Source organism: Octodon degus, unplaced genomic scaffold, assembly GCF_000260255.1.
Source record: "Octodon degus isolate 3935 unplaced genomic scaffold, OctDeg1.0 scaffold00010, whole genome shotgun sequence".
Taxonomy (NCBI): Eukaryota; Metazoa; Chordata; class Mammalia; order Rodentia; family Octodontidae; genus Octodon; species Octodon degus.
In genome coordinates, this window is record NW_004524586.1 from 6,199,911 (window position 1) to 6,219,147 (window position 19,237).

At 35.1% G+C, this 19,237-nt stretch overlaps 1 protein-coding gene and 1 pseudogene across 1 annotated transcript in view; one reads left to right on the forward strand and one right to left on the reverse strand.

Annotated features, from left to right (window-relative positions):
• Hpse2 (heparanase 2 (inactive)) overlaps nt 1–19,237 on the reverse strand; it is a 905,948-nt gene that overhangs the window by 193,825 nt on the left and 692,886 nt on the right. The gene's annotated exons all lie outside the window — the stretch shown is intronic.
• LOC105741286 overlaps nt 6,353–19,237 on the forward strand; it is a 39,934-nt pseudogene continuing 27,049 nt past the window's right edge.

A 19,237-nucleotide genomic window follows, 5' to 3' on the forward strand; every position in this document is an offset into this window, starting at 1 on the left:
CTTCCTTCCTTCCTTCCTTCCTTCCTTCCTTCCTTTCTTCCTTCCTTCTCTTCCTTCCTTCTCTTTCTTTCTTTCTTCCTTCTCTCTCTCTTTCTTTCTTCTTTCTTTCTTTCTTTCTTTCTTTCTTTCTTTCTTTCTTTCTTTCTTTCTTTCTCTGTATTTGGTACAGGGTCTCACTTTGCAGATCAGACTTGTAGTGATCCTCCTGTTTTCAGCCTCCCCAGTGCTGGGATTACAGGCATGTGCCACCACATCCAGACTTGGTGGCCAGCTCAGTGCATGTACCTGGGGCTGGCATGGCATGTGGTTCCGGGGATTGAACCCCAGTCCCTGCACTTGCCTAAACAGGTATTTTAGTCCACTGAGCTATCTCGTTAACCCTCTCTTTTTTATTCTAAAGACAAAAAACAAGTAAGAAGAATAAAGACAAAAACAAAGCTCCATAAGACAAAAAAGTGGTATAGGATTTCAAAACAAGAATAAGAAATTAACAATGGCTGTTATATTACATATTGTTATCATCAACTTTGCTTCTCAGACTACCAGATATAGGCATGTAAAACTGATCAAATAGTTAAAACATTAACTCTTGCTTTTCATAAACCTTGAGATTTTTCCTTGTCTTTAATTTTTTAAATTTATTTTAGAGACTATAAAATATTAGAGAAGACATTAGAAATGATACCATTTAAAAAAACAAGATGAAAGATATTCCACTGTGGTTATTATAGTGCACATTGCTATCTTAGAGCAATATAGTTGCTCTGATTTTGGATACTAGTATATAAAATCAATCAAAGTAAACATTTTAAGCATTAACTGCTACCTGCAAAAAACTGATAGAAATAAGTAGTACAATCATCTTAGCTATCCTGTCTATATACTTACATGGTTTTTCCCCTTTCCTTTTTTCCTATCTTTTCCCCTTCCTTATCTCAACTGAGTTTTATTCCTTATGTTCAGTTTCCTTCTGTTTTACTATATCCATTGCATCTTTCAGATTTTATTTATTCTTTCAGGTTCTTACACTAGGGAGACAATACAATGTTTACATATGTGGGTCTGATTTATTTCACTTATGAGTACAGCCTCTAGTTGCATCCACTTACCTATAGAAGCCTCAAATTTATCTTTTATATCTGAGTAAGGCTCCATTATATAAAAACACCACATCTTATTTTCCCACTCCTCAGTTGATGACATTTGTTTTTTCTCCAAGATTTAGCTATGACAAATTGTGCTGCTATAAATATGAGTGCACATATATCACTGTATGTGGTATGATGTTTTCAGTTCTTCTGGGAAAATACCCAGGAGGGGAATAGCTGGGTTGAATGGGATTTCCAATTCTGGTTTTTTGAGGCGTCTCCACACTGATATCCATAGAGGTTGTACTAGTTTACACTCTCACCAACAGTGGAGAAGTTCTCCTTTTCCCCGACAGCCTCTCTTGCATTTGTTATTGATTTCTTTATGATAGCCACTCTTCTTGGAGTGAGATGGAATCTCAGTGTCATTTTAATTTACATTTCTCAAATGTATTGTGGAACATTTTTTCATGTATCTATTTGCCACTTTTTATTTTCCTCTAAGAAATGCTTATTCATCTAACATGTCCATTTTGGGGATTGAATCTTTGAATTTTGGGGACCTGATTTTTAAACATTCTTTTTATATTCTATATAGAAGCCCTTTTTCTGAGTAACTATTGGTTAAAATTTTTTCCCAATTTGTAGATTGTCCTTTCACTTTGTAATTTCTTTTGATGTGCAGAAACTTCTCAATAAGAAGGGGTCCCAGTTGTTGATTCTCAAAGTATTTCCCATGCAGTTTGTTTTTTGTCCATGAAGTCTCTGGCTACCCCTGAGTCTTCAAAGATTTCCACTACTTTCTATTCCAGTAGATTTAGTGTTTCTATTTTAATGTTCATATCTTTAATCCATTTTGATTTTAGTTTAGTGCGTGGTGATACACATAGATCTAGTTTTAGTTTTGGGGATGTGGAAAGCCAGTTTTCTCAGCACCATTTGTTAAAGAGGCTATCTTTCTTCCAGTGAACCTGTTTGGCACCTGATCAAAGATAAGGTGAGTGTGCTTCTAGTTATGTCTACATCTTCTAATCTGTTCCACTGATCCTCCAATCTTTTTTTTTTTTTTTTTTTTGCCAGTACCATGCTGATTTTATCACAATAGCTTTGTAGTATAATTTCAAGCCAGGGATTGTAATGCCTCCTGTCTTGCCTTTGTTGCCCAGGATTGCCTTTGCTATTGTAGGTTTTCTGCGGTTCCAAATTAATTTTAGGAATATTTTCTCAAAGATCTGTGAGGTATGCTGATGGTATTTTAATAGGGATTGCATTGTATCTGTATAGCAATTTTAGGAGTATAACCGTTTTCACAATGTTGGTTCTTCCTATCCAGGAGAAAGGAATATATTCCAATTTCTGTAGTCTTCTTCGATCTCTTTTTTTATTTAACATACTCTAATTTTCATTGTATAGATCTCTTATTTCCTTTGTTAGATTAATTCCTAAGTATTTCGTTTTTTTTGGATGCTATTGTGAAAGACGTTGTTTCTCTCATTTCTTTCTAAGTTTGTTGTTTTTATAAAAGAATGCTATTGATTTGGGGTGTTGAGTTTATATCATGCTAGCTACTGTATTTGTTTATTAATTCTAGGAGTATCTTGGTGGAACTTTTTAGGTTTTCCATGTAGAGTAACCTGCTATCTGCAAATAATAATAGCTTAGCTTCTTTCTTTCCAATTCCTATTCCTTTTATTTCTCTCACTTGTCTAGTGATTCTGGCTAATTTTTCCAGAACTATATTAAATAAGAGTGGTGACAGTCAACATCCTTGTCATGTAGTTGACTTTAGAGTAAAAGCTTTCAGTTTTTTTCCATTTATAGTGTTGTTGGCTGTTGGTTTGTCATAGATGGCTTTTATCAGACTGAGGTATAGGCCATCTATTTCAATTTTTTTGCAGGTTTTTATGATGAATGAGTATTGGATTTTGTCAAAAGATTTTTCTGAACCTATTGAAATAATCAATGGTTTTGGTTTCTGACTCGATTGATATGGTATTTACATTTATAGATGTGCATATATTGAACCATTCTTACATCCCTGGGTTGAATCCTACCTGTTCATGGTGTGTGATTCTTAATGATTTCTTGCATCCTATTTGCTAGTGTTTTAGTGGATAAATTTGCATCTATGTTCTTATCTGGTTTGGTATCAGTGTGAAACTTGCCTCTAGAAATGAATTAGGGTGTATTGCTTCCTTTTCAATTTCACTGAAGAGTTTGAGGAGTAATGGGATTAAATCTCTAAATTTCTTCTAGAATTCAGCTGTGAATCCATCAGGACCTGGGCTTTTCTTTGTTGGTAAGTTTTTTTTTTTAATTACATTTTCAATTTTATTCACAGATACTGGGTTATTCAGAATTTTTACATCTTCTTTATTCAGTTTTGGTAACTTGTACTTATCTAGAAATATGTTCATTTCTTTTGTGTTTTCATTCTATGAGAGTAAGATTTTTGAAGCAGGTATTGATGATCTTCTGAATTTCCATAGGATCTCTAGTACTTTCACCCTTTTCATTCCTTATTGCTTGAATTTGGAATATTTTTCTTTCCTCTTTTTGATGAGGTTGGCTAGGGTTTTATCAATTATATTTTAATCTTTCAAAGAACCAACTCCTGGATTCATTAATTCTTTGTATTGTTTTCTTACAATTATATTAATTTCTCATCTGATCTTTATAATTTCTTCCTTTCAGCTTGATTTTCTCTTCTTTTTCTAAAAGCTTGATGTGCAGCATTACAGTACTTATTTGTTCTCATTTTGCTTTCCTAACGAGTGAGTTCATCACTATAAATTTCCCTCTGACAACTGGCTTCATTGCATTCCACAAATTCTGGTAAGTTGTGTTTGAATTTTCATTGGATTGTAGATATTATTTAATTTCTTGTTCAATTTCATTGGTGACCCATTTGTTGCTGAAGAGAGTGTTATTTAATTTCCATGTATTTTGGAGAGAAAACATTCTCTCAGGCTTTCACAGAGAACAAATTGGTCAAGCAATGGCCGTGACTCATCAACATGGCTGACACTGACAAAGGATCTACAAACTGCGGTACAGGGTTTTAGGGTAAATCCTGAGGGGATTTGACTGACTTTGTCAAATACAAAAGTTACATTTCTTGTTATATAGGTCTTGCTTTATCTTGGTCTTAACCATCCAGCAGAAAAGTATAAAAACGAGGTATAAAGTAAAGCCATATTAGTATGTTGAGCTGTAAAAGGCTCAAGTCAACAACTTCTGACATTGCCAGTCCTATGGATATCCCACTACTATTATGGACCACTGGAGTATATTGGATTATTTTGCTGAATTCACACACATACAATATTTAAATGACAATGGAATATCCATCTCTGACAAATAAATGAAGGACAATTTTGTATCTGTATATACAAAATAGTTAGGATAGATATAGAGCTGCTTTGTCTTAATTCAATGAGAAGCAAGATTTATATTGAGTGTTTGGACAGGATATCATGTCTGCATCTTTTACTATGATTAACCACTACAAAGACAACAATATGCAACATATGAATTATTGAAACTGTCCTACTAATCGGTTTTAAAACTGTTATATTGCTATGTTTCTCAATAAAATTAATTTAAAAATTTGCATGTGTCTATGGGGATTTTATGCAGTTTCTTTTGTTGTTTATTTCCAATTTCACTGCACTATGGTACAATAATATGTGTGGGATAAATTGGTTCTTTTTAAATAAAAAATTGTATATACTTAGATGCATGCAGGATGTCAACAAAACATTTGCAACTTTTTTTTTTTTTTTTGCAATTACAGAGTGGTAATCAGTTAACAGAACAACATTTATTTCATATAAGCTGCATCAGAGACAATTTAAGATGAAAAACTACCATTCCCATATATAACTAATTTGTGCTGTGCACCAACAAGAACATGCTTTAAATTTCCATGCCAATTTACAACCCCCATATTGTACCAGGCAAGGTTAGTGGCTTTTGAAAATACCACCAGGACAGGGCTATCTAAAGACACATTCAGTAGTGTGTTAAGTATACAAAACAAACAAACAAAAAAACCAACCACTGTACAGTTTAAAAACAAATCTTACACATCTTTACATTTCAATTTTTTTTTCCTTCAAAAGAAGTGAGATGTATACAGGGGGGGTTAAATGCTTTGTAGACAAGAAAAAAAAAACTGCACTAGAACTAACTAATTCATCAGCATCCTTTTCATCCTCCTCATCCTCTTCCTCCTCTTCATCTTCTTCCTCCTCATCTCCCTTATCCTCTTCCTCTTCCTTCTTTTACTCGTTTTTTTATCCTTGATGACTCCCTTTTTTGTTGCATCAGGTTTTCCTTTAGCCCGGTAGGCAGCGATGTCCTTTTCATACTTCTCCTTCAGCTTAGCAGCCTTCTTCTCGTATGGCTGCTTGTCATCTGCTGCAGTATTATTCCACATATTATCCCATGCAACATCACCAATGGAGAGGCCAGGCTGTTTGATTTTGGGGTGATACTCAGAACAGAACATGAAGAAGGCCAAAGGAAGCCTCTTGGGTGCATTGGTATCCTTGAATTTCTTTTTTGTTTCTCCTTTAGGAGGAATATAAGTTTTCATTTCTCTTCCATAATGAGCTTTGTCCACCTTTGCCATATGTTCAAATTTTCCTTTTTTTTAAAAAAAAAAAGCAGACATGGCCTTCTACCTCTCTGAGTACTTCTTAGAAAACCCTGAGAAGTTAACAGAAGAATCTGGGTGTTTCTTCTTGTGCTCCTCTCAGCAAGTTTGCACAAAGAATTCATATGATGATATCTTACCTCTCAGATTCTCAGGATCTTCTTTGCTCATGTTTACTTGTTTTCCTTAGCAAGGTACAGAGTTTCCCAGTGCCCATCTGGCTCTTATTTGCCATGGTGCTGTCTTTATGGAGCTCAATGTACTGCAATGGCTGTCAATTTAAGTTGTCTTGCATTTACTTTATCATGATCTATGGTCTAGTATGTGGTCTATTTTAGACTATATCCCATGTGCAGCTGAAAAGAATGTGCCTTCAGATGATGTTGCATGGAACACTCTGTTAATATCCACTAAGCTCATTTGTTCAAAAGTTTTATTTAGTTCTATTGCCTCTTTGCTAATTTTTTGTCTAGTTGATATATCTTTTTGAGATAATGGAGTTTTAAGGTTTTTCATTAAGACTATTGCATTGGTCATTCGATTTTTCATGTCTTTTAAAATTTGTCTTATAGACATGTATTGGCTAGACTGAGCTGTGGTAGTGATGGACACCTTGGACTGAGTTGTAAAGCCCAAAACAAAAAGAGCCAAGAGATACCTTGAGAAGAGAGAATCAAAACTTAGTGAAAATATTAAAAATACCATGCTAATTAAAGGGGGAAATGCAAATGCAAAAGTGATCCTAGTCCTGAAAGATGTGTATGCACTGAAAAAAACATATGGAGTTCTGTAGAAAAAGAAAAATATTACAAGATCATTTGAAGATCAGACATCTCTGGAATTCTTTTCAAAGAATCAGGTTGTTCTTTATTCATGTTTGGATCCCATAATAAGAAGCATCCCAATAATCTGTAATGGTCGTATGGATGACTACCATGTGCTGGATATGATTGAATCAGGTATTGAGAAATTTGTGCCTCTAAAAGCTATTAAGAACAGTAAATGTCCTGAGGTGGGAGAAACCCATGTTAATATTTGCTGGTGATGATTTTGATGTGACGAAAGACTATAGAAGGCTGAAAAGCCTTCTGATTGATTTCTTCAGAGGCCCCACCGTGGCAAATATCCACCCGGCTGGGTTAGAGTATGTTCTGCACTTCACTGCTCTGGAGGGGAAGGTTTACTTTCACAGCTATAAGTTGCTCTTGAAGAAATCTGGCTACAGTACACCACAAATTGAGTTGGAAGAGATGGGACCTTAATTGGACCTGGTTCTGAGGAGGACATACCTGTCTTCAGATGACCTTTATAGTTATCTATGAAAATGCCCAAAGCTCTCAAGCCAAAGAAGAAGAAAAATATGTCTCAGGATACTTTTGGTGCAACTTACAGAAGGATTCATATGCAGAAACAAGACCTAAGCAAACTACGAACCAGGAAAATGAAGGGATTGAAGAAGCGACTGGCAGAAAGGCTAACAGAAGACCAGGAGAAAAGTTCAAAAAGAATTAAAAACAATTTACAGAACTTAACCACCAGCACCACCAACAATTTGTCTTATATAGTTGGGTGCTCCCATATTTGGGGCAAAATACATATGTATGATTATTTCTTCCTCTTGAAGTTTTCTCCTATCAAATATGTAGTGAATTTCTTTATCTCATAACTTCTTGATCATTCTTGGTTTGAAATTCACATTGTCTGCAAACAGAATAGCAACCCTTGCTTTTTTCTGAATTTCTGGCACATGGAATATTGTTTTCCAACCTTTCACTTTCAGCCTATGAGTTAAATGTGTTTCTCAAATACAGCATATTGTTGGATTTTTGTTTCTTGATTTACTCTGCTAGTCTATTTCTTTTAAGTGGTGAATTAAGCCTATTTACATTGGTGGATACAATTGCTATGAGTTGGCCTATCTTTGTTATGTTATTTTTCTGATGTTGGTTCCCTACTTTTCTTCTGTGTTTAATTGTTTGTGCTGTTCGGTGGTTTCTTTCTGTTGTTGTTCTTGGAGTTATGGTCATTTTAAATCTCTTTCTAGAATATCTTTCAGTATTTTAGCAGTGTTGGTTTGGTTATGGATTTCTTTCATTGTTCTTTGTCATGGAAATATTTTACTTCTCCATTAATTTCAAAGGAGAGATTTTCAGGGTATATGAATTTGAGTTGGAATTTGTTTTCTTTTAGGATTTGAAATATTTCGCTTCAGGCTTTTCTTGACTTGATGGTTGGTGTTGACAAATCTGCTGTGATTCTGATGGACTTTCCTTTAAATGCGATCTGTTTCTTTTCTCTAACAGCTTTTAGTATGCTGTTCTTGTGCTAAATTTTTTGGATCTTGATTATTATGTATCTGAGTGTAGATTTATTTTGGTTGATGTTATTTGGAGTTATATATGCCTCACTTCTCTGTATGTATTATTCTTTCCCTATGTTGGTTAGTTTTCTTCCATTATTTCTGCAAATATTCTTTTTATGTCATTTGTGTTAACTCCTTGTTCTTCATCGACACTTGTCAGTCTTATGTTGTTCATGTTTGCATTACATTATCCTGTTGAATTATTTCCTGGTTCCTTTTTGCTTTTAAGAGATGTTCCTTTTCCTGGTGACTAACTGTAATGATTCTCTAAGGTCTGAAAGTCCATCTTCAATTTCATTGAAATGGTTTTGCCAGCCTTTAATGGAATTTTTTAATTTCCTGGATATGTTTTGAATCTGTTTTATGCATTCTATTTCTTTCCTATATTGTTATTTAATGTTAACATCATTTATCTGTGCTCCCCTATTTTTTTATCTATGTCTTTTTTAGATATGCTCAGCAATTCTTTCATTATAGTTAGCACTTCTTTTATTGTTTTTTACCTGAGAGATTATTTCTGATATTATTTCCTCCAAGCCATCTGGAGTTGTTTCTTTATTTCGGTTGCAATCATTTCAGAGATTTCAGGAGTGTGGCTTCCAATTTCTTCTATGCTGATGTCTCCTGGATTTGTTTTGGGTGGGGGCCTGAGATTGCATTTTGTTCCTTCATCTTGTCATTTTGTCAAAATAAAGAATTCTTTATTTTGATTTCTGTGGTAATTCTTGTGAAATGTTGATAGTAGCTCGCTATATCACTACTATCAGAGCCACTCTAGGAAGAGTATGTTCTTAGGGATCTCTTCTCTGTGTAGGAGATTCTTGGTTTGTGTCTGTGCTGAGATCCTGCCTTCTCTATTGATTTAATGTGGGATATTGGTTTCCATTTGATACTGTCCTTTGTCTATCGGTGTAGGGCTTTGGTGAGCGTGTTACCCCAGTGCTTCCCAATATTAGTACCCAAAGGACACCAAGTGATTAAGACAGATATGATATCCTAGTTACAGTAGTAGCAATTAGCAATCATAATAACATGAAGAAAAATTTAGAAATTGATAAACTTGGTAACTAGTGTTTTTTTACTATAGAGCATAGGAAGAAAGATTATAGTTATATAACAAAACTGATCATAAACTGGGAATTTGTATGCAGTCTAGTTCCCCTGAGTTCTGTCCAGGTACCTCTGCTCTGTGTATCTGGTCTCTTCTGAGAAGACTAGTTACTCTGAGTTCCTTCCTTTTTTTTCTTTTTAAGTTATTTCCTTCTTATTTTTCCCATTTATTTTGATCCTTTTTCTTTTTTTGTTCCCTTAAAAAATTCCTATTAAATTTTACTCCTTAACAAAATATTTTATCTTACTTTTCTGTCCTCCTATTCATTTTCCATTAATTAATTTTTCCACTTTTATTTTTTTATCCTCCTGTTTCCTACCCCCTCTATCTTTTCTAGCTTTGTTAATCTTCAGATAATTAAATCTATGCTATTAATATTCAATATTTTCTATTGTAAATGGAGAAATAGTTGTATTTAATAGATATTTACTAGATGCCAATATTTGTTTGTCTTCATGTTTATAATTATAGCTATCTCTTCTGTATTGAAGCCTGATTGAGAGAGATGGGTCACTGAGGGTGTGGCCTGAAAGGATATATCTTCCTTGCCTTTCCCCTATCTGTCTCTTTCTTGCTGTCTGTGTCTGTGTCTGTCTCTGGCTCTGCCTCTGCCTCCGTCTCTCCCTTCTGGCCACATGCCATGAAAGTACTCCTCCATCATGTAGCTCTGCCTTGGAGCCACCCAACTATGGACTGAAACTTTTATAAACTGTGAATCAAAATAAATCTTTTTTGTTTTAAACTGTGGGTGTCAGGAATTGTGATTTAATGTTGGGAAAGTAACTAAGACATGAGTGGAAACCAGGCAAGGTGAGAAGTTAAAGAACAGGGAAAAAAAGGAATCAGTAACAGAAAAAAGTGCAATAACAGAAATAAGGCGATACCTTTCTGTAATAACTCTCATTGTGATTGGTTTTGATTCCTCAACCAAAGTCAAAGATTGACAGAATGAATCAAAACCAAAATCTAACAGCATAATGTATATAAAACCAACATTTGACCCAAAAAGAAATCTATAAACTACAAAGGATAGAAAAAATATTTCATGTGATGGGAACCAAAAAATAAGAAGGAATTCTTATTCTATTTTCAGAAGAGTAAACTTTAAGCCAAAATTGTTCAGGAGAACCAAAGAAGGTAACTACATGTTGGTTAAAGGAACAACTCCACCAGAAGATGTAACAATTATTAACATACATGCATTGAATACCAGTGCACCAAACTTCATAAAATAAAGTGGACATAAAAATCAAATGAACCTCAACACAATTATAGTGAGGAACCTCAATACTCCATAGTCACAAGCAGATCAGCTAGACAGAAAACAAAAATCAACAAATAAATATCAGAGTTGAACCAAAGCTTCAAATAAATGAACTTAATAAATATGTGCAGTGTGTTTTGCCAAACAACAGAGTACACATTTTTAGGCAGCACATGGAGCTTTATCCAAAATAGACCACATATTAGCTAACAATACTTACTTAAGTAAATGCAAAAGAATAAAATTGCAAATAAAAATAATACTGGAATTTCATCTTATTTCAGAAAGATTGGCTTTATCAAGAAATCAAATAATAACAAATCAAGACTGTAGGAAAAAGGATCCCTTCTATATAGTTAATTGAAATGTAAACTAATATAACTGCTATGGAAAAAATATGGAGGTATCTCCAAAAAACAAAACTAGAAATTCCATTTGACTCAGTTTTCTCCTTCTAGGTATCTTCCTAAAAGACTTAAAGACATCATATTACAGTGATACAGGTATACCCATGTTTATAGCAACACAATTCACAATAGCTAAATCTTGAAAGTGGCCTTCATGAACAGATAAATGAATAATGAAAACATAATATCCATACACATTGCAGTACTATTCTGCCACAGAAAAGACAAACTTGAGTCTTTTATAGGAAATGGATGCATACCCAGACTGTAATATTAAGTGAAATAAATTGGTCACCCAAGTTTAAATATTACATGGTTTATCATATACAAGACCCTAAAATATAAAGAACAAAATAAAGACAGATAATAGGACACAGGAATATAGGTCTTTTGCAAAGGGAAGAGAGTTAAGAGACTGAGGGAGTTATGGAAGGAAGAGGAAAGAAGAATTAGTATTGTTAGTATTTTAAGAAGATACCTAAACAAGAGAAAGCTGAGTAAAGTGGAATTTCTAGTTTTAGGAGGTACTTCCACACTAATTTCCATAGAACATTAGTTTATGTTCCACAAGGAATGTAATCTTTGTGTCCTGTAAGTATGCGCTAATAAAAATAAACATTGAAAAGGAGCATTTATTACCTGCTGAAATGTACAATATCTTTTTTCAATTAAAATTTGGCTATAACAGCATTAACAATAATTTCTTCTGTTTGCAACTGATTTAATTCTTGGCTACCAGGTAGGTTGTTTGGAAATCAAAGAATAGTCATTTGTTTATGAATTAAGGAGGAGCTGACCTTGTAGATTTTCTAAACAGAATCTTCTCTGTGCAAATTTATTTTCTAAAATTTGAGGACACAGTATGAATGCATATTTGTACAAATGCCTGGGATTATCCTATTCACCTCCATTTCTAATTATTTTGTATAGTTTTCTTATCTTAGAAGTGGAAAGGACTACATAGCTTTAAGGGCCTTCTCATATACAGACATGAAACCTGACTGAAATAGGAAGAGGTAAAATTGTTGGCCCAAGGTCATTGAACTCATTACTGAATCTTCTTCTAAAGACTCTAAAGTAATTAAAAGTTTGATTTCTAATATTAGTCTACATTACTAAAACAACAAACATTAAAAGGTACTATTGGTACACCACGGCTTCTCTTGTTCACAGAAAGCCCTTGGCGAAGGCAGCCTGTTTGAGATGAGGCCATTCTTAGGTTTCTCATGTCAGTTAACCCTTAACATCTTTTTTACACTCAAAATGAGGTTCCTGAGCTTTATGAAGATGTGGACCGAGATAGTAGTACAACTAAAGACCGTGCAAAAATGTTATTACATGGCATGTCATTGAATGCCTCTTGAATAATTTTCTATCTGCAGCTAATCTCTCTTTTCCACCTACATGGAATCAGTAGTTTCATTGACCCTCAAAATCTTCCTGAAATGGGTCCCATTACTGCAATTTTCTAGAGGAAAAAGTTGAAATGCAAGAAAGAAATAGAATGAGGGGCTGGAGAGATGGCTCAGTGGTCTAAAGCACCTACTTAGAACAAGCTTGGCAAAGCATCAAGGGACCACGGTTCAATCCCCCAGCACCACATGCCAGCCAGCCCCGCCCCCTGGTGGGCTGAGCTGGCCACACACACATACCACTCTCTCTCTCTCTCTCTCTCTCTCTCTCTCTCTCTCTCTCTCTCTCTCTCATAAAAAAAATATAAAAAAAAAGAAATAGAATGAATTGGACTAGAACCCAAGACTTGGCCTCAAGACATCTACCTTGAATCTGAGCAACTAACCTTCCTTCCAGGTTGCATGACCCTGTCTGCCACAAACTACCATGGCCCAGTACCTCCCCATTAGATCCGAAGGCAGCATGAAAGCTGAGGCATGGGAGGAAGTAGTTAGGCAGTGAAGGGAAAGGGAATTACCTCCTTCAAAGGAAGCATCAAGAAGCTAAACAGAAGCAGCAGAAAACCTGGACTCATGAACTAGAGATGTACAAAATGTAAGTCAAGCTTTTTTCAAAGTTACCATTGCATCAAAGTTTCCAGGGAGTACTTCTCATTTTAATTTTAGCTCTTGAATAGTTAATATATTAATGTTGCTTAAAAATAAAAGAAGAATCAAGGCTATATAGTGAGACATCTCCTTCTTATTTCTATGTCTTGGTGATCTCATTTTTCTCCTAGACACAAAAAAATGTTATCAGTTTCCTGTATGTTAGTGCTTTTATGCACCTATAAGTAAAACATATATTTTCCCCATATATTTTTAAACACAAGGTAACATTCTATACACATTGTTCTTAATTATCCCTTTCCTCTATAAGCAACGTATCTTGGAGTTAGTTTCATACTAGGGCCAAAAGACTTCTCTATCTTTTAAATTTGCATTAATATTCTTTTACACACATATGATTTTCACCTAGCCAATTCTCTACTAAAAAACCAGTAAATTGTTTTTAATCTTTTGCTATTACAAATGAAAATGAATTTGTGTGTAACAAATGTCTAAGAGAACTAATTTCAGTATAATCTGTTAACACTGCAGCCATGTGGCCTTGGGCAAGCGAGTCAGTATTTTGACTTTTTAGAAATGGGAGGAATGCTAATGACCATTTGGTGTAACAGTTTTTCAAAGCATGTGCGTGGAACACTCATCCCATGGGGTGTCCCCTAGAAATTGGCAGTACATTTTAGCCTGAGCATACCACAATGAAAAGCATGAATTAATACAAAGTATTATGGCTTTTATCTAGATATCTTCCCGAAGCCTCGTGCAGTCATAAGTGGGACTTTTTAGAGGTAGTTATATTTAGGGTGTATTGGATCTAGCATGTGGGGGATGCTGGGATCAGGGATGTGGAGTTAGGATTAAGGATGCTCTACCTACCCTGGGTGTGCATACCCTCCACCCTCAGGGAGGGGGCCAGGATGGGCTGTAAGCAACAAAAAGAGGGTTGATACTTGCCATTTGCTGCCTTATTGCGTTCTGCATGTAACAAACCGTTTCTCCTCTGTGATGTTCCTCTGCCATGCCACCCTTCTTTGGAGTCAGCCAATTATGAATTGAAAGTTCTAAAACCTGACCAAAATAAGTTTTCTCCTTTAACTTAGGGTGTTGAGTATGTTATCTCAGCAACAAGTAAAGTAACTAAAACACAAAGATTCACAAATTTATTTAACAATGGTTTTATTTTTTTTTCAGGGTATATCTATTAACATGCTACAGAATTAGTGTTCCTTAGAATATACTCTAAGAAAAGATAATCTAGCTGGCCATGGGGGCACTGGCTATAACGTCATCCATCATTCTGGGAGTGTGAGGCAATAGGTTTGCAAGGTCACGTCCAGCATGGGATTTCAGGTGAATTCATGAGACTCTGTCTCAAAATTAAAGTAAAAAGGGCTGGGGATGTAGCTCAGTGTAAAGATCCCTGGTTAATTCCACAGTATCAGAAAAAAAGCCCAGGATAGTTTCAGCATTCTCTTATTTTACAGATATGAGCTCAGAGAGTTCAACATTAGATGTTCAGAAGTTAGCACATATTCGAACAATATAGCTCAATAAACATTGTTTGACTTGCTTTAATCAGTCAAGGTATTTATGCAGAGAGATAATATAATCCTCTAAAATAAATTTAGAAGGATTTAAAGCACACTAAAAGTTGATGAGATTGAGATAGGGCATGATAAAATCATTGGAGTTCAGAGATAAATGAAAGTCACTTAAAATTTACAGGTGAAATGAGACTTAACATGAACCACAAAAGATGAACAAACTGAAAGGCAGAGGTGGAAGGGATTAGCACTTCAAGAGAACAAGAAGTATGTTCTCCTTATGCAATAAATTAGTCTGATGAGGCCTCTAGTCTTCACCAATCTTTTTAATTTCTTTATTCAACAATCATTATCCAGCATCTGCTGTATACCGTGAGGCACATTAGGTTTTAGAGACAGAGCAGGGAATAAGATAATGTCTCTGCTTCCACAAATCTCACACGCTAGTGTCTCACACTGGGGACAAGTACAAAGAAGAAACACATAAGATGACAGATGGCTACAAAAAGTGGCCAGGGAAAACCATTTGGAAAAGTGGGCTTGAATCTTGAAAGAAGTGGAGGTATCATATAGGCTTCAATATTTTAGGCAGCCAAGACAAAAGATTATTTATGTGCCTTCTATAAGTATGATTTAGTCTGTGCCTAAAAATTATCATTCCATTACCTAGTCTTTTCTCTTGTTCACTAGAGTTTCATGTACATAATTATATTATAAATCCTTATTATTATACATTATAAATCCTTTTGAGAATGGCATATTGTTCCTATATTTATCAGCTGATTGAAAACAATGAATCTACAAATAATATTGGTAGGTGACTTATAGTGTTGCATTCAGTTTGTTAATGGAGTTTGTAATTCCTTATCTTCCCACTACTTTTACTTTTCTTGTATATTTTTAAATTTAGTATTGAAGAATGAATCATGGTTTCAAAAAGCAAGCATGGAAAGGGAAAGAAGAAAATTTCCATTCACAGTTGTTAGATTGAGTGGGGAACTATGTTAAGAATGGCTTAGTAATTAAAAGATCAGCACTGGAATTCAACTTTAAATGAGAGGTAAAATTTCCTAAGATGGAACAGGGAATGAAACATACCAAGGGGAAAAAATAATAGCATGAAAGTTTATATAGTGGGGAAAAGCTATAGTTGCTTCAATTGGAACACAATATGCCAAAGATCAGTGAAGAAAAAACAGAGAGATAAAGCTGAAAAGTTGGGAGCCTGCCCCTTAGCTCAGTTCTTTAAGTGGCTGCTTCAACAAAGCAGTCAGGCTCAGGTTGCTGTGGTTCGATCCCCACAACTCAAGCCAGCCAAACCTGCACTGAAGGCATTTGGAGCAAAAAAAACAAAAACAAAAACAAAACCTGAAAAGTAAATGAAACCCAGATCCTAACATGTCTTACATACTGTCCTAAAAAGTTGATCTTACAGTGTAAAAATAGGAGGTTATCTCTACAATAGAATCTCTATGATAGTATCCTTAGGCCTGCCTATTCTCCAGGTATTGCTATTCTCTTAGCTGCCTAGTACACACAAGTATTCAAAAAATAGCTACTGACTTAATCACTATTTTTAATAAAGGAATGATATAATTAGATGGGCATTTTAGCAAAATAATTAGTTGTCATGACAAGGGATTAAAAACTGAGATGGGTTATATGCAGGAAGACTAGTTAACTGAGTCATGACAGTCCAGGTGAGACAAAGAAGGCCAGGTATGCAAGAACATTTACTATAATCAACAGAAATTTCATTGAATAGACTTTAAGTGATTGAATACTAACATCAAATATTTTCTTTAAAAATATTAATAGTGTATTTAACAAATATTTGAAAACTCAATGTAGGAAAGACACCAATTCTACGTTTCTAATTGGCTTTGTTTATTGAAAGCTCAATAATATAATATCCAAGCTGCAGTTTATACTTGAGAAAAATATTTTCTATGTTGTAGGCAAAACAGTCATCACTTTCTGGCATGCTGGTTAGCTCATACATGGTTTTGTTTGCTAGATTATGTCAAAGTCATAAAATTGCAAAAGACAAGAAAGTACATGTTGAAAATGTTTAGGACATAGAAGAACAAAATATAATTTTTCAGTAAGTTTACAAAATCAATAAGAAAGGGGAACCTAAGTGTAGAAGTAGTATATGACTTCAAACTAACCAACCAACCAACAAACAAAATATAAATACAGGAGAAGATTAGAGATAGCACAAAGGGAGTGAAAGAGGTTAAGACTGAGAGATAGGGATCAAATGGATCTAAATATTGGTCTTAAGCACAAAAGAAGATCTCCTTGTAAGTAGGAAACAGCTGGTAGTAGTGCCTCCCCAAATAAATAACTAAATAAATAAACCAACCTAGCTTTAAATCCAAGATCGATTATCAAAGCAATTTGATCCTTGTCTTACCCTTCTGCTGAAAAGGCAGAATAATGCCAAGCATTCATGGTTGTTATAAGCATTAAAAGGATGATGCAGATAAAATACAATGTACATAACAAATGTGTGGCTCCTGTAAGTGTTAATTCCATCAACAGAGAACTAACTGGATTAATTATCTAGGATAAAAGAGTTGGGTAATACTAATGAGGTAATCATCTGAAAAAAAAATTTCAGCCTTTGTCATTTTGGAAGTAGAACAGGATCCTTTTGAATAATGCTATTTAATTTAGTTCTTTTTGGAGGGAACCTCCAATTACACTAGCTTAGACAGATATTTGATCATCTTCTGTATATTTTAATGAAACAATCTTAAACAGGAAAATAGCTCAAACATCATTATTAGAAATTAGAGCTAGCTTCATAAACTGTGGAAACAAAAACTCAACATGTGGGATCACTTGTTAAAAAGTATTAATAATTTGAAGACCACAGGCACAGACCAATAAACCAAGTATGAGGTCTTTCTAAACTCAGAGTCCCATGTGAATGGTCATAAAGCTTTAAGTTGGCTCCATGAGGAATATACCACATTGGCATTCATTTGGTAAAGTTCGTGAAAAAGCAGAATCAGTGGCTTATAGTGAATTTTGACAGTTGTCATTTTTATTCCTATTAAGAAGAGAATTGATTCAGAGTGACTTCAGTAAGATGGTTAACTAGATGTATCTGGCACATACCTAAATGACACCAATAAATGTTTGTTATTTTTCAAAAATGAGCAGGATTAAAACAAAGAAAAAAAAAAACAGTAGCCATTCTACCAGAGTGTTTGAGATAGGATGTCAAGGTACATGAGGATGTGGCAGAGATAGCAGAGAGCCTAGAGACACACCCAGGCAGAATTTCTCTTTTCAGGGAAATGATAAGCAGGAGGCACCTAGAAATTCCTATTAACACAATATGTACTTATAGGCCACAGTAAATCAGCTTGCAGTATTGATGGGTAAACCACACCACTGAATTTGCTTAGAAAAAGAGCCCAGCCCACATTATACTCTCCTCCACGCATGCTGCTGCTGCATAGTGCCAGTTGAAGTTATTCCTCTTTTGTCCTGTGAAGCAACTGACCCCAGCAGTTTGGTGGCCTGCCCCCATGAACCAGACAGATTGTCTTATCTACCTTCCTCTGTCCCGGGGAAGCAGCTGGATAGCCTCCCTGATTACTCTTCCAAGGCTTCCAAGCAGCTAATCCCCTCCAATGCATGTACTCATGGCAACAGGTAGTCTGTCCTCAGTGACTGACTGCAAGATCAGAAGAACTAGATAGATAGTCTCATTCACCCTCCCTTACCCCTCATAAGCAGCTAAGAATCCCACCATTCTAGCTTAGCCCCTAAGGTCCTACTATGTACTCATACAGCTTTCAGGCACCCAGATGCTTTGTGCGGGTCCACTAGTACTGCCGCCCCCCCATATATTGGCAGGCATTCCTCTCCACTACTAGGCACACTGTATTGTGCCCATGCTCATATGAACTATGAAATGGATAGATGCTCTGTATTTGCAGTTGTACTTATCAATCGAGGTTAAAATTAACCAGCAATACTGATCTGGGGAGACACTGGTGAAACCCCTCCTGCATAAGAGAACTACATATTACATGGAAGATAATCCCTTGAGCTCCTGCAGCCAAGGCCGCTGAGACACTCACAGGTATAAGTGATGGTCATTATGCTAGAAAATCTACATAGACATTACACTGTGGTACTCACCAGAAATCAAAGCCAGCATAGCCTATCCAGTCCTCTAGGACGTACCTCAGGTGGAGTCTTTTATTAGAAGAACCATCCTATAAAATTTGTAGAGGCAACTGATCTATCATATGTGCAAATATTATTTTAAGGACATAAGAGCTTAAAAAATCAAGGTAACATGATTCTTCCAAAGGAACACAATAATTTTATGACAACAGAACTGAAAGAAAAGGATATCAATTAGTTACTATAAAAAGAATTCAAAACAATGATTTTTAAGGAAATTCAATGAGATGTAAGAATATATGGATAATTCAATATTAGGAAAACAATTGAAGATACGAATTAAAGATCCAACAATGAACTAAACATTACTAAAAAAAATAACAGAAAACTTTAAAAAATGAAATAAAAATACAATTGAGTCTTAGAAACAGACAGACAAAATACATGAAAAAACTTCTGAGTGTGAAGACAGGTCATTTGAAACAACAGTTTCAAACAAACAATAACAATCATATAAAATCTAAAACTAGGGCTGGCAAGATAGCTCAGTGGACTGAAGCACCTACTTAGGCAAGCTAGGTAAGCACAGGGACTGAAGTCTGATCCTTGGCACCACATGTCATGCCAGCCC